Consider the following 12,107-nt stretch of genomic DNA (forward strand, 5'->3'; position numbering starts at 1 on the left):
GTGCCCAGCTCCTCCCGATTCTATGTGCCACCCTTTCTGGAAAGGCCTTTAAGACGGAGTAGGGAAGTAGAAAGATATGATGATATACGACACTCCCTCCATTCAAACTCGTAAACAAATAATAAGATTGCAATACAACAGCCTACTTATTTATTTACTCGTCTGGAAATAGAGAAGGCGCTTGTTCGGATCCCAGGTTTTTCCCTTAATCTCTTTGGTTATTTCATTGTACTTGTCCAAACATACAGTCTTCCCCCTTCTTCGTCACCATTTATTAACAGTTTGTAAATGGCTTGAAAATATATTTGGCAGAGGATAACGGGAACAGAGTCTAAGAAACACCAGCCGATCAATTAATTCCTCTTCCATTCAGTTTGGACAACAACATTAAAATACACAATATTGAGGAATTGTAAAATTTGTTTTGCATCTAACAATGAACCACAGAGCAAGGGGCCTTAAGATGCTTTTGTCTTTAACTATGTTTATTCAATACGAAATTGGCTATAAGCCTCTATCTTTTGCCCAAGACAAAGTTTTGATAAAGAAATGACCATAATAATCACTCAATGAGACCGTCGGTGTAACATACGATAAGGGCAAAGGTAACGTTGATGATAACGTCTACTCTTGGGGCATTCAGAAATAAACTCGAGATTGTCTTACAAATTTCATATATATGGTACTTTCTCTCAGTTCCAAAAATATACTAAAAATCAGCTCGTCATCTTCATTTTTTAAGCAATAAATACTAAACCTGTTTGAAAAGCATATAAATCAGTGAAATTCGGCAGATGCCGAATAATGACACATGTTAACGACGGCGTGGCCATGTTATTTGGTATATTTGAAGAAAATTGGTGTTATGTTGAATCATACTTGCAAATTATTGATAAATTTATATCATTGTAGATGCAGATTTATCTTTATCACATTTATTTCTACGTCCAATTATTTTTAATACAGAGCGAGTCAGAATGGACTCCCTGATTTGACGGGTAAATTATAAACACACAACCAAGGTAATTAAACAAAGTTTTTATTTCTGAAAACTATTTGTACGTCTTTTTTTCAATAGGTTTTGAAAATTATTTCATACCTTGGTGAGCGATGCACATATTGAGTCGTTCAAAAAAGTTTTCGAAAACTCTTCTCAGTATATCTAACGTTATTCCAACGATGGCATCTGCAATTGCCTACTTAAGAGTTTCCAAGGTCCTTAGTCGAACTTTGTAAACCTCAGCTTAGAGACATCCCCAAAGAAAAAATCACGTGAGCTCAAATCTGGGGAGCGAGGAGGATCCCTCGTACGGAGATCAGGTGGTCGGGAAAGTGTTCTTGCAGGATTTGGCGTGTACGACGGGATGTATGAGCCATGGCACAACCCTGTTGAAACCAAAAGGCTTCTGTGTCATATTCCTCACCATGCTCTTCCATTTCAGGGAGTAAAAAGTTTTCCAGCATCTCACAATAGCGCACAGAGTTCAAGGCAACAGTTGAACCTCGATATTCAAATAAGTAAGGCCCAATAATACCTATGAAAGACAGCGCACCAAACTGTCACTTTGGGGCAATTAAAAGGCCTTGGGTGAAGTTCGTGAGGGTTGTAAATCGCCCAGTAACGAAAACTGTGCTTATTTCCTGAGCCGGAGAGGTGAAAATGCGCTTCATTGCTAGACGAAAGCGCCCACTGCGTCGCCACCACACTATCATTGTTCTTAAAGAATGTTTCTACGACAAAGCCTAGATTTCACGAAAACAGGAAAATTGTTTTAGATTGAGCATAGATTTTCGATATTTTAACCGTTTATATATAAAGCTACATGATCAAAAACTTAGCACGTGAAATGAATAATTTCTTCATGTCTAATTTCTACGGTCCAAAGTCACGATGTATTTTATGCGTGAGTAATAATAATGCATGGCCATAGGGGATGGCGCATGGAGAGGACTGTCTAAATTACGCTATAAACACTCTTCGTGATTATTTAAATACAGTCTTAGACGATCGATATTACAATATATATATATATATATATTATATGTTTATATATATATATATATATATATATGTATATATATATATGTATATATATATGTATATATATATATATATATATATATATATGTATATATATATGTATATATATATGTATATATATATATATATATATATATATATATATGTATGTATGTATATATATGTATATATGTATATTGGTATATATATATATATATATATATACTATATATATATATATATATATATCATAGGTAAGATATCCTAAATATTTAAACGACTAGATTCAGGGCAGTGTGAAAAATCCGCACAATGAAGCGTATTAAATGCTGTGGGAAAATATGTATAAAATGTTAAGAAATAGAAAACGGCCTAATTAAATTGCCATAATGACTTAATTGGGGTTAATCAATGGTCATTCCGTAAAAGGGAAAAATCGGAGAAAAAAGAATGAAACCATGTTTCGAAAATGGACTGCATCCGATGCGTAACTTTGTGAAATGTTTTGGAATTTAAATTAAACAGGAACTTCTTATTTGATCAATCTTCAAGAGAGAAAAGTTTGCAGATGGAAATTTACTTAACCGTATAATTTCGAAACACCGATTGAAGGAACGGTGAGATAAATAACACACGCCGGCGGCGTTTTCCAAGGGAGGGAGGTTTCATGACTCCCTTCCGTTTAACGCGGGATTCCAGGCCACACGAAACTTGTCATTGGTCGACTAGCTAACCTCAAAACCACCTAAGTTCCTCGCAAGAAAACTGCGCCTACAATAAAACATACATCCTCTGCATTGCGCGGGCATCAATGAAAGAACGCGAGCCTTAGTGATCATCACCGTTGTATCCTTTTGTTCTGGTCACTGGAGGAACTCCCGATCGTATACACCATAGGGGGAGACCTGAAAATTAGTTTGACAGGTGAAGGAGAGAAAGATCGATCTATAAGAAACCCTCCAGGGTACTGACTTCAGAGTGTCAAAGTTGCGAGGTCAGCACCTATCCCCGTGTCACCTGCAGTTCCCACGCTTTCTAAAAAAATGGCAGTTTATCGTCGTTACCTATTTTTATTGGAAGGCATCACAAGGATGCGAACTTGGGAACCCTCTACCTGCAAGCGGAACGGTCTAGACGATTGCTATCCAGCATCATGAAGCTGAACTAGTGTCGAGATTTAATGTTCGTAAATCTACGAATAATATGGAGCATATAGAAATAAATTTCATAGCGACTTTTATTCTCTAGCCAAAAGGTGATTCAATCCGTTTGAAATTAATAAAATATCCACTCATAAAAAAAGAATCAGTTCTTGAAAAATGAAAATAATGAAAGAAGAAGTTTCCACGGCGGTCAATAACACGCTGTGGAAGTGCATCCTCTACCCGGGAGCGACCCTGGTGCGAACAAACGGCGTCCCACAGTAAATACCGGGCGTCACCGCCTCGCCGCCGCGAATGAATGCACTTCACTCACCGTTGCCACTTTGGAGAACGTGGAGCCCGCGCGTAACGTCCACCACGCCTATGGACTGCTGCTTCTGTTCTCGCTGCCCGCGCCTGGTCGGTCGCTGGTGTGCTCTGAGCGCACGTCACGCCTCCTGATGGCCTTATGACGGGGACCCGAGAGGTACATGTGTATAGGCGGAGAAAAGTTAGGAAATTTGTGTACAACCACGGAGCTGAGTGAGAAGGGGACAAACATTCATGACTAGAGGATTTGGGTCTGGACCCGCGGGCTGGAGTCGATTCGTGCACCGCACGCTTACTCCTCCTCTATTATTTCATCCCAGGTTCATGCCACTGGTCGCCCCCTCAACGGACGTTAAGGCCTGCCACCTTCAAGAGGGTTTCCGAACGAATCAGTTACGCCTCACTCCCCTTCCTCAATGAAGAGATGGTGTGGGTAGCATTTTCCCGGGAGAGTTCCCATTTTCGTTGAAACTGAATAATGGTAGCTTTGAAAAAAGTCAAGAATTCTGTGCTCTCTTTTCTTGATAAAAATTCTCCAATGAAGTTTGCGTCACAATAAACATCTGTAGCTATGGTACCTAGAAGATGTTTCATTTTCGGCTGATTGAAGAGGAGGGAAAAACCATTGATTTTCGAGGGAATTTTAGAGATTGTGAAATAAAATTCATACCAAACGAACTTATTTCCCACACATTGCCAATCAATCTATTCTGGAGTCACCTTTAGCTTTAAAAATGGCCAAAATGTATTCTATTTGCCCAAAGTCAGTCCCAAAAGTAGTAGGACTTATTTTTTCCAAGACAGACGGATGGACGGGTGGCGGTTTCTCTGGCTGGTTTCGAGGGAGGGGAATCTCAGGAAAGGCTGGAGGCTGATGGTAATTGGCTACCAGCCTTTGTGGAGTGCGGATCGTTCGTTTGCGAAATATCTATAACGTGACCTATTTACGCTCCGTCATGAACCGGTTGTTGGAACAGCGCTAAGCCATCAAATTTGGCACGAAACTGGTCAAAACCGGGAAAGAGACTCATGGAATGTTCAAGGCAGCTAATGGTGATAACACAATGAGTAGATAGGGTGTATTTGAGTGGCACAAGTTGTATCGGGAGGGTAGAGAAGATGTTTAAGACCCCGAACATTCAGGTCGCCCTTCAACCTCAAAAAGTGACGAAAATCTTGCAAGAGTGAAGGCTTCGTTGGACAGGTACCACGGATTAAGTGTTCGCGAGGTTACTGATGAGCATGGGATGAGTAAAGGATCTGGTCATAGCTTCTCGACCATGTGAGTGAGGATCCAATTTTTTAGAATATGCCCCACCAGACTTCTTCCTATTCCCCATCTCAAATCCGTGTTGAAAGAACATTACCACGGCTCGGTGGAAGCTTTACAATAGACCATGACAAGGATCATAGGACAGCAAGCTTAGAAATAGAAGGAGAATATGAGGTGAGTGAGGATTGTTTACGTCCAGGCATACTTGATGGCGAGAGAGAAACAGGATCACTGGAATTTAAATCAAATAACACCGTGGGATTAGACAACTATTCCGCCGAACTAATTAAGAGTCGAGAAAAACGTTGGAGGTAGAGTTTTTATTGACTAATTGTAAGTCTTTTCATCAGTGCACGCAGTTATCTTTGATTCTTACCAGAGTAAGCTCAATATTGAACACAAGTATTGATAAAACAGAGAAATAACTAAAGTTAATTGCATATTTTGTGATCTAAGGGTTCGTTATTAAAAAAGTGTGATATCAGTGATGCTTTTCTAAATTCTTGAAATATTTGATTGATAATTTATTGAAAGCAATTGGAAAAGAATTTTAACTGGTGTGACCTATACTCTGTACATTATTTTGTCTGGACAAATTCATAGAATGATTCATTATTTCATGTTAAAATTCTTCATCTCACTAAATCATATTTGTTTGTGAACTCATCATTAGACTTTATGATGTTTTAGGCTCAGAAACTGGTCATAAAATCAAGCTTTTTCCATTAGAGCTCCGGGAAAACTTATTTTCAGGTGGTTAATCTCGTGGCAATTGCAAGTTTCTATATCTTTACCTTTGCAACACTTGTGGATTAGTATCTAACTGCCGTAAATAACAAGCTAGGTTGATATTCCAGTAAAACGCTATATTTTTTACTCTTTCCGACAGGTCTTTCAAATTATTTTTCAATAATTTACAACCAAATTACACTGTGACTAAATATATATTGCCCATTATTTTTAGCATAAAACTAAGTGAACTTAAACTTAATTTTAGTGGTCTTCTCATAAAAAATTAACCTAAGTTTTACTCTTAATATTTTTATGAAATTCGATAAAATATGTTCAGCATTTACGTCCAAATCTGGTTCATAGGAAAAATATCCATTATTTTCGAGATTTTCTTTTTATGCAGAACTCATTGATAAGTAAACAGCACCATTGCAACTTTAACATAATTTTTTTAAACGCATTTTGTCTCTTTACAACTCAACCAAATCATATTTTCCAAGCAAGAACCATGATTGACACCACTTGTTTTAATCACACAAGGCGGAGAAGATCTGCCAACCATTTGTGAGGCAAAGTTCATCAATGGAACCTTTATAAAATAGGGCTGACCTCATTATTTTATCATTCTCCACCAATTCTTTACTAGCTTCTATGATATTGTGAGCATCACGGAAGATACCGCAGATCATTTCAAAAAGGGGACCTTTAACGGCAGCAATAAGGTGGTGCATACGCGCTATTGCCTCTGTGGTGCCCGCTGGAAACGATACGGCGAGAAGAACTGGATGTCCGCCGCATGCGGTTGTGCAGGGATGTCAACCACAACGGCGTCCCACCGGGATTAGTTAGGGCGTCGCGAGCAGCGAGTTGGTGATGATGATGGCCCATGGCTTCAGCTCTCTTATTTCCACTGGACAGTGCCCCCATTGCATCCCATTCGCTCTTTCATCTCCTCTGACCTGTTTTCCACCCTTAAGGTACCCTGCACGGCCGGGACCCAGGCACGACGGCAAAGGAGGGAAAGACCTCTGGTGGCACTTGGGAGCTGAAGAGAGATAGAAACTCGATACATTTCGTGTAAGAGACTTATAATGGTAGTATCTGGGCAGCGGTCGAGATTTCTCCTACGGCGGCTTTGTCAAACATTCTTGCTGATGACCCTTCTTTCCCTCTCTCCTCGAAAATCCATCCGGACGTCCCCCTTCCATCACGCTCCTCCCCTCATCCTCTCTCACCCAAACCCTCGACCCCCAGGTATTGTGTAGCGTGCTTCCTTAGTGAACCTCATCCTCAATAGGCCACGTCGGGGCAGTATGGCGAGTTGCGCTTCTGCCGCTCACACATCATTTAGCAGAAATAATTAAACCTACTCCACGATTTCCGTCAATATAGCGTGAGTCGCAGCAGGCATACGGTTCATTTAACGAAAGCAGTAGCAACAGAGTGCGTGAGAGTTTGTGAATTGCTTTTCTCGGGGTCACGCGAGCTGCAGTATAAAAATACATGCCTGGTAAATTGGAAAGGGACAGGGAGGAACCTAAATGATACAATGTATAAGTATGTGAAGCATTAAATCACCAAAGAATACTTGGACAATAACCCAAAAGAATTTTGGTCATATGCGCGGATGGTTCAGGGAAACATGTCAACAGTGCCATCCCTAAATTGCAGCGGGCAAAGAATAACCACCAGTTTAGAAAAAATCTAGAACATTTTACCTGTATTTTCTTAGCGTTTTTGATAATCGTTCACAGGAACAACGCGAGTAACTCTCCGACCGCTTCCATGACCCTGTGTCAGAAATTGGAATATCATCTCTTGGAATCGAACGCCAACTTAAAGACACCAATCGTAATAATTCGTCAGGCCCTTATCAAATCCCTGCTCGCGTATACAAAATGATGGCCTCAGAAATACACGTAGCTCCTTATTTGGAAATAATATTTAATCAATATCTAAATGATCACGCAGTACCCAAAAACTGGACAGAACAAAATGTCACGCCATATTTAAAAAAGGCGACAGAGAACATCCGAGTGATAACCAACACATCTCTCTCACATCCATTTCATTCAAAATCTTAGAGCACAGAACAGTAAGTTCAATCATGAAACGTTAGTTAGCCCCACCTAGAGTATGCTGCGGGTGTATTGGATTCTCACAAGGAAGGCTTCATATTGGAACTAGATCCAGTGCAACGTACACAGATAGATAAACGTCTTTATTCGGGTGAATTTGAAACCGTAAGGTCCCAGCTTCCATCAAACCCTTCATCAAGTACGTAGAGCAGTTATGTTCGAGAAAAGTTATTACGAAAATGGTAGCAGTGTCACGCCACTATATCAAGAATTAGGGTGGGAGCCACTAGTTGTCTGCAGGTTGAAATAAAGGTTAAATTTACTGCGTGAATTGAAGGCGGTCATATATCTGAGGATGTTAAAGGCATACTACAATCACCAACTTACTATGCTAGGTCAGATCACGTACGTAAAATCAGAGAGATGCATAGCAGAACTGATAAATTTAAAATGTTTTTTCCTCGTGTCATTAAAGATCAAAATAAACTATGGCAGTAATTGTGTAGGAGATAATTATAATTGGCAATGTATTTATTTTGTTGATTCGGTTCGGTGAAAGAATTATTTGTCTTTATTTTTTATCCACTAAACCCATCTTTTTAAAAGTTCTCTTGCTTGATTTTAAAATACGTAACCTGTAATTCAATATCGTTGCATGTAAATACCTTATTTCGTGTGATTAACTTTGTTTAATTGCATGATCAAACTAATATTTTTTATAGATGTCATGATATGGATTGTGCATGCATGTATGGTGACCTAACACCCCACGCCACACGCCATTCCGGATGTTTGCGGGTTATTGTGTATTAGTAGAGAAATGTAAATGAGATATCTGCGGCTTTGATCTGTTATTCATAGCGGTATGTTGATCTGTAATTTTTCTAAAACCTATCATTGGTACTCGAACTGAACAATCAGTTTTTCTTGTTATGCAAATGTGAATGCAGTGATCCGCACGGTTCTGTGGACTAAATTTTACATCCCAGAGGGATATCGAAAATACTTTGACCCCAAACATTATTCAAGCTAGGGCGTCCTATTAAATGTGTAATAACGATATTTAGGTTCATGAAAGAAAAATAAATAATTTTTTAGTGGGTTATATTGAATTACTCATTCATTTGCATAGATTTTTTACATCTATTCGTACATTCGTACATGGATGCATCTATGGATGCTTGCCAAAACGAATTTTGCAGCATTACAGCGGTTTATGCGGAATATTATAGCCCAAATACAATTATTTTTAACTAATTCCAATTATAGTAGTTAAGTAATGGGTAAGAAGCTAATATGGTACTTTATAATATTATTTTCAAAGTATAACGTTCTTGATATCCTACCAAAACTAACCATTCTTTCGTTGGACCATATGCGGGAGAGAGAGAGAGTTAATTGAAGGTCATTAAAATCCAGAAACACCTGGATGATTCTAGAACTTGGTTTCCCACTTTCTTTCTGTTATTTATGTGCTAATTCCCAAGTCAGTACGTCTTTTCAGAGGAATAATTCGTATTGATTCCAAATTTATTTAAATCCTCTCACCATTTTCAACCCGAACCCCTCATTTTACTACCACTCTTTTAATTGTTTACCAAAGCAAACAACTCGTCTTATACTTAACACATTTTCTCATTCTTCAATTCAACTGATCTGTATTTCCGCAGTTGACCAAGTGTACCTGTCAATTATTCATCTCCCGCGAAATACATTCCACTTTCCACAATTTCCCTTCTCGTAGCCCTGCCTTTGACACTCCATCAAAGAAGTTTCTCTTAAACACTGTTAAATTCACGAGCACTCAAATCACTTTAACTTCAAAATTGACAATTTTGACAAAATATGTTACTTTCAACAACTGTAAAAATATTATATCGTGCTATACCCTGTTTTTTGCTCACGAGGAGAATTCCTTAATCAGCAATCACGAAACTTCCCCCTTATTAGATACAATTAGGATATATATTCTTCAACTGTACACAATAAAAATATCAAATGTTTCAAGTATGCTTCAAATTTACATTATAAAACTCCATTTTCATTCTTACCTTTCCCTATATCAACTCCGTTTTTTATTTGCACCCAACATTAATGCGTGCACATACATTTTTCTAAACAAATCCACACCGTTAGTTCTCATTAAAAGCTCACATCCGTCATATATATTATACGCCATCTCGACCCGAGGTCACAGGATTCTCAAATTCGAGAATACTTTGAAAAATAATTTCTAAGAAACGAACTATTACACTATTAATACGGCAAGTATAGTATTTTTAATTATTATTGTACATCCCCTCCATTCCACAAAACCGATCTTATTATCAGCGCATATTCGTGCAATTTATTTCTCAGGCAAAGAAAAGTTAAAAGATAATCGTTTTGTTTTCCATACATCCTCTTTCCATATTCATACCAGACTGGAGACTCAGTTTCCCTCCACTGGCGTTTCACCGAAAAATTGACAGCTTTCACCAATGATTCACGCTTATTCATACTAGTATCTTGTAAGCCGTCAGCTGCAAGTTATTCCTGAGTTCAATCGCAAATATTTTGGAGTTAATACTTTATTATGGAAATAAATTCAATGAAGCATTAAGAAGTTATTTTTAATTAAGATATTTCTGGTTTTATATTTTTAATGTGGAATTTATTATGAATAACTGATCGAAGCACTTTTCTAGTTGAAAATTGTTTTTATTTTACGACGATTTTCGATGTATTACATCATCATCAGGTAACAAACTGAAGTTGTGTGCAGGCTTATATACATTCCGGAAGAGGGGGAGAGGACGTGGTAGGAAAAAAAGGGGGGAGGAGAGCGTAATAAACCATCCCCAATAAACCATCGTTGCGTTGGTTTATTGGAGACTGCCGCCATCCACCCAATAGGACCACTTAGCACCCTAAGACTATATGTACTGTGTTTTTTAACTAGGTCAAAACGCTGTTTCCGCTATTTCTTGTAAATGTCTCCCTTGTCTTCCCCCCTTCCCCTTTCCCCCCCTCTCCTCCCCTCCTGTGTGGAAAAGTGCTTCGATCATTTATTCATTATGTTCGACTTCCACCACATCACGCCCGAAGCTACTCAATTTGGAATTAATTATCTTTAAATTGAAGTGTGAAAATAGTTTCGTTTAAAAAATCCCTGCCCTGTATCATGACTGTCCCCTAAGAAAACTACCAGAGGAACCTTCATTTTTTTTACAAAAACGTTAACCTAAACAGGAACATTACCTTATAAATTATTGTTACATTAGTCAAAGATAAAATGGAATTCCTGATAATTTTGCCCGCAAGTGTTTTTTTAATTTAGATGACTTATTTGGAAAAAATTTTAACGAATAATTCTGTTCAAGTGCAAATTTTTACATGGACATATTCAGAATTGATGCACTAAAATAGAATTTTCAATGCTCTGCTGGGAAAAAAATCCAACAGAATTCGAACGATTTAATTTGAAAAACATTTAAAAATACACTCAAATCCTTTGATTCATTTCCGATGAATTTAATTATATTCGCTGTTCAACTTCATATTTCCTCTTTTACTATGCGTATGTATTGAAACTTTCGTTTAAATTTGAATTTAGGTTATAACAGGAAGATTACATCGTAGTTAACTGATGTGAATGTTGATGTGATATTAAGCATTTTTCTGCATTTATACACGAGGCATAAAATACGTAATTACGAGACTATGGCATTACAAATATTTAATTCACAAACTCTTTCAGCCTTCCTCCTCCTCCTCCTCCTTCCAACATGATCAACATTGATTGAGGTGAATTAAATTCATGTAATTCAAGTGCCTGTTTCGGTGAAAATCAAGAAGGTGTCTCTCTGTAATCGTTTAGCATTTTGGTGCAAAGATCACAATAAAGAGCTCGGATGGCACCCTAAAATGCGTCGATTAATGCCCATACAAATAGTTATACTTTGATATAAACTCCATATTCGAAGAGATACAAAGCAGCATGCACGCTGAAAATTCTTATCAAATGTTTAGCCAATAGTCGTACACCTAATGCTCAAATTTTATTTTGACAAAGATAAGGCTCGTTTACTGATATCCTGAAAGCTCAAAAACCCAGTTGAGTACAAATTATTGTGACATTTAATGAGTAATGGAAAAAGAATAAAATAATTAGAAATAGAAGGGAAAATTATATTCAACTTTGATGATGAAACTTTTATTTGAGAATAAAAGAAATTGCTGAGATGGATGTAGGTCGACAGCGGTAGAAGGTAGTTCCCTCTTCATTCATACTTCCAAACTCACTCGTCCTTTTGTAGTGGGCCGTTAAAAATTATCTTTATGAATAAGCATGTCGGTAATAAAAATATTGTTTGTTATAATTAGAATTCCTGTCGAAAAAGTAAATTGATACAATATCTATAACAAAGATTTTCAACGATGTTTAAATGTGTGGCTCAATTTTTCCAAATAATTTAGGTTAATTGTTTAAGAATTAACTAGTTAGAAAAAAATTTTGGTTCCCCCATCAATAAACAATTTAGGACAAGTAA

The sequence above is a fragment of the Hetaerina americana genome, unplaced genomic scaffold (genome assembly GCF_022747635.1).
Source record: "Hetaerina americana unplaced genomic scaffold, ioHetAmer1.1.p SCAF_12, whole genome shotgun sequence".
Taxonomy (NCBI): Eukaryota; Metazoa; Arthropoda; class Insecta; order Odonata; family Calopterygidae; genus Hetaerina; species Hetaerina americana.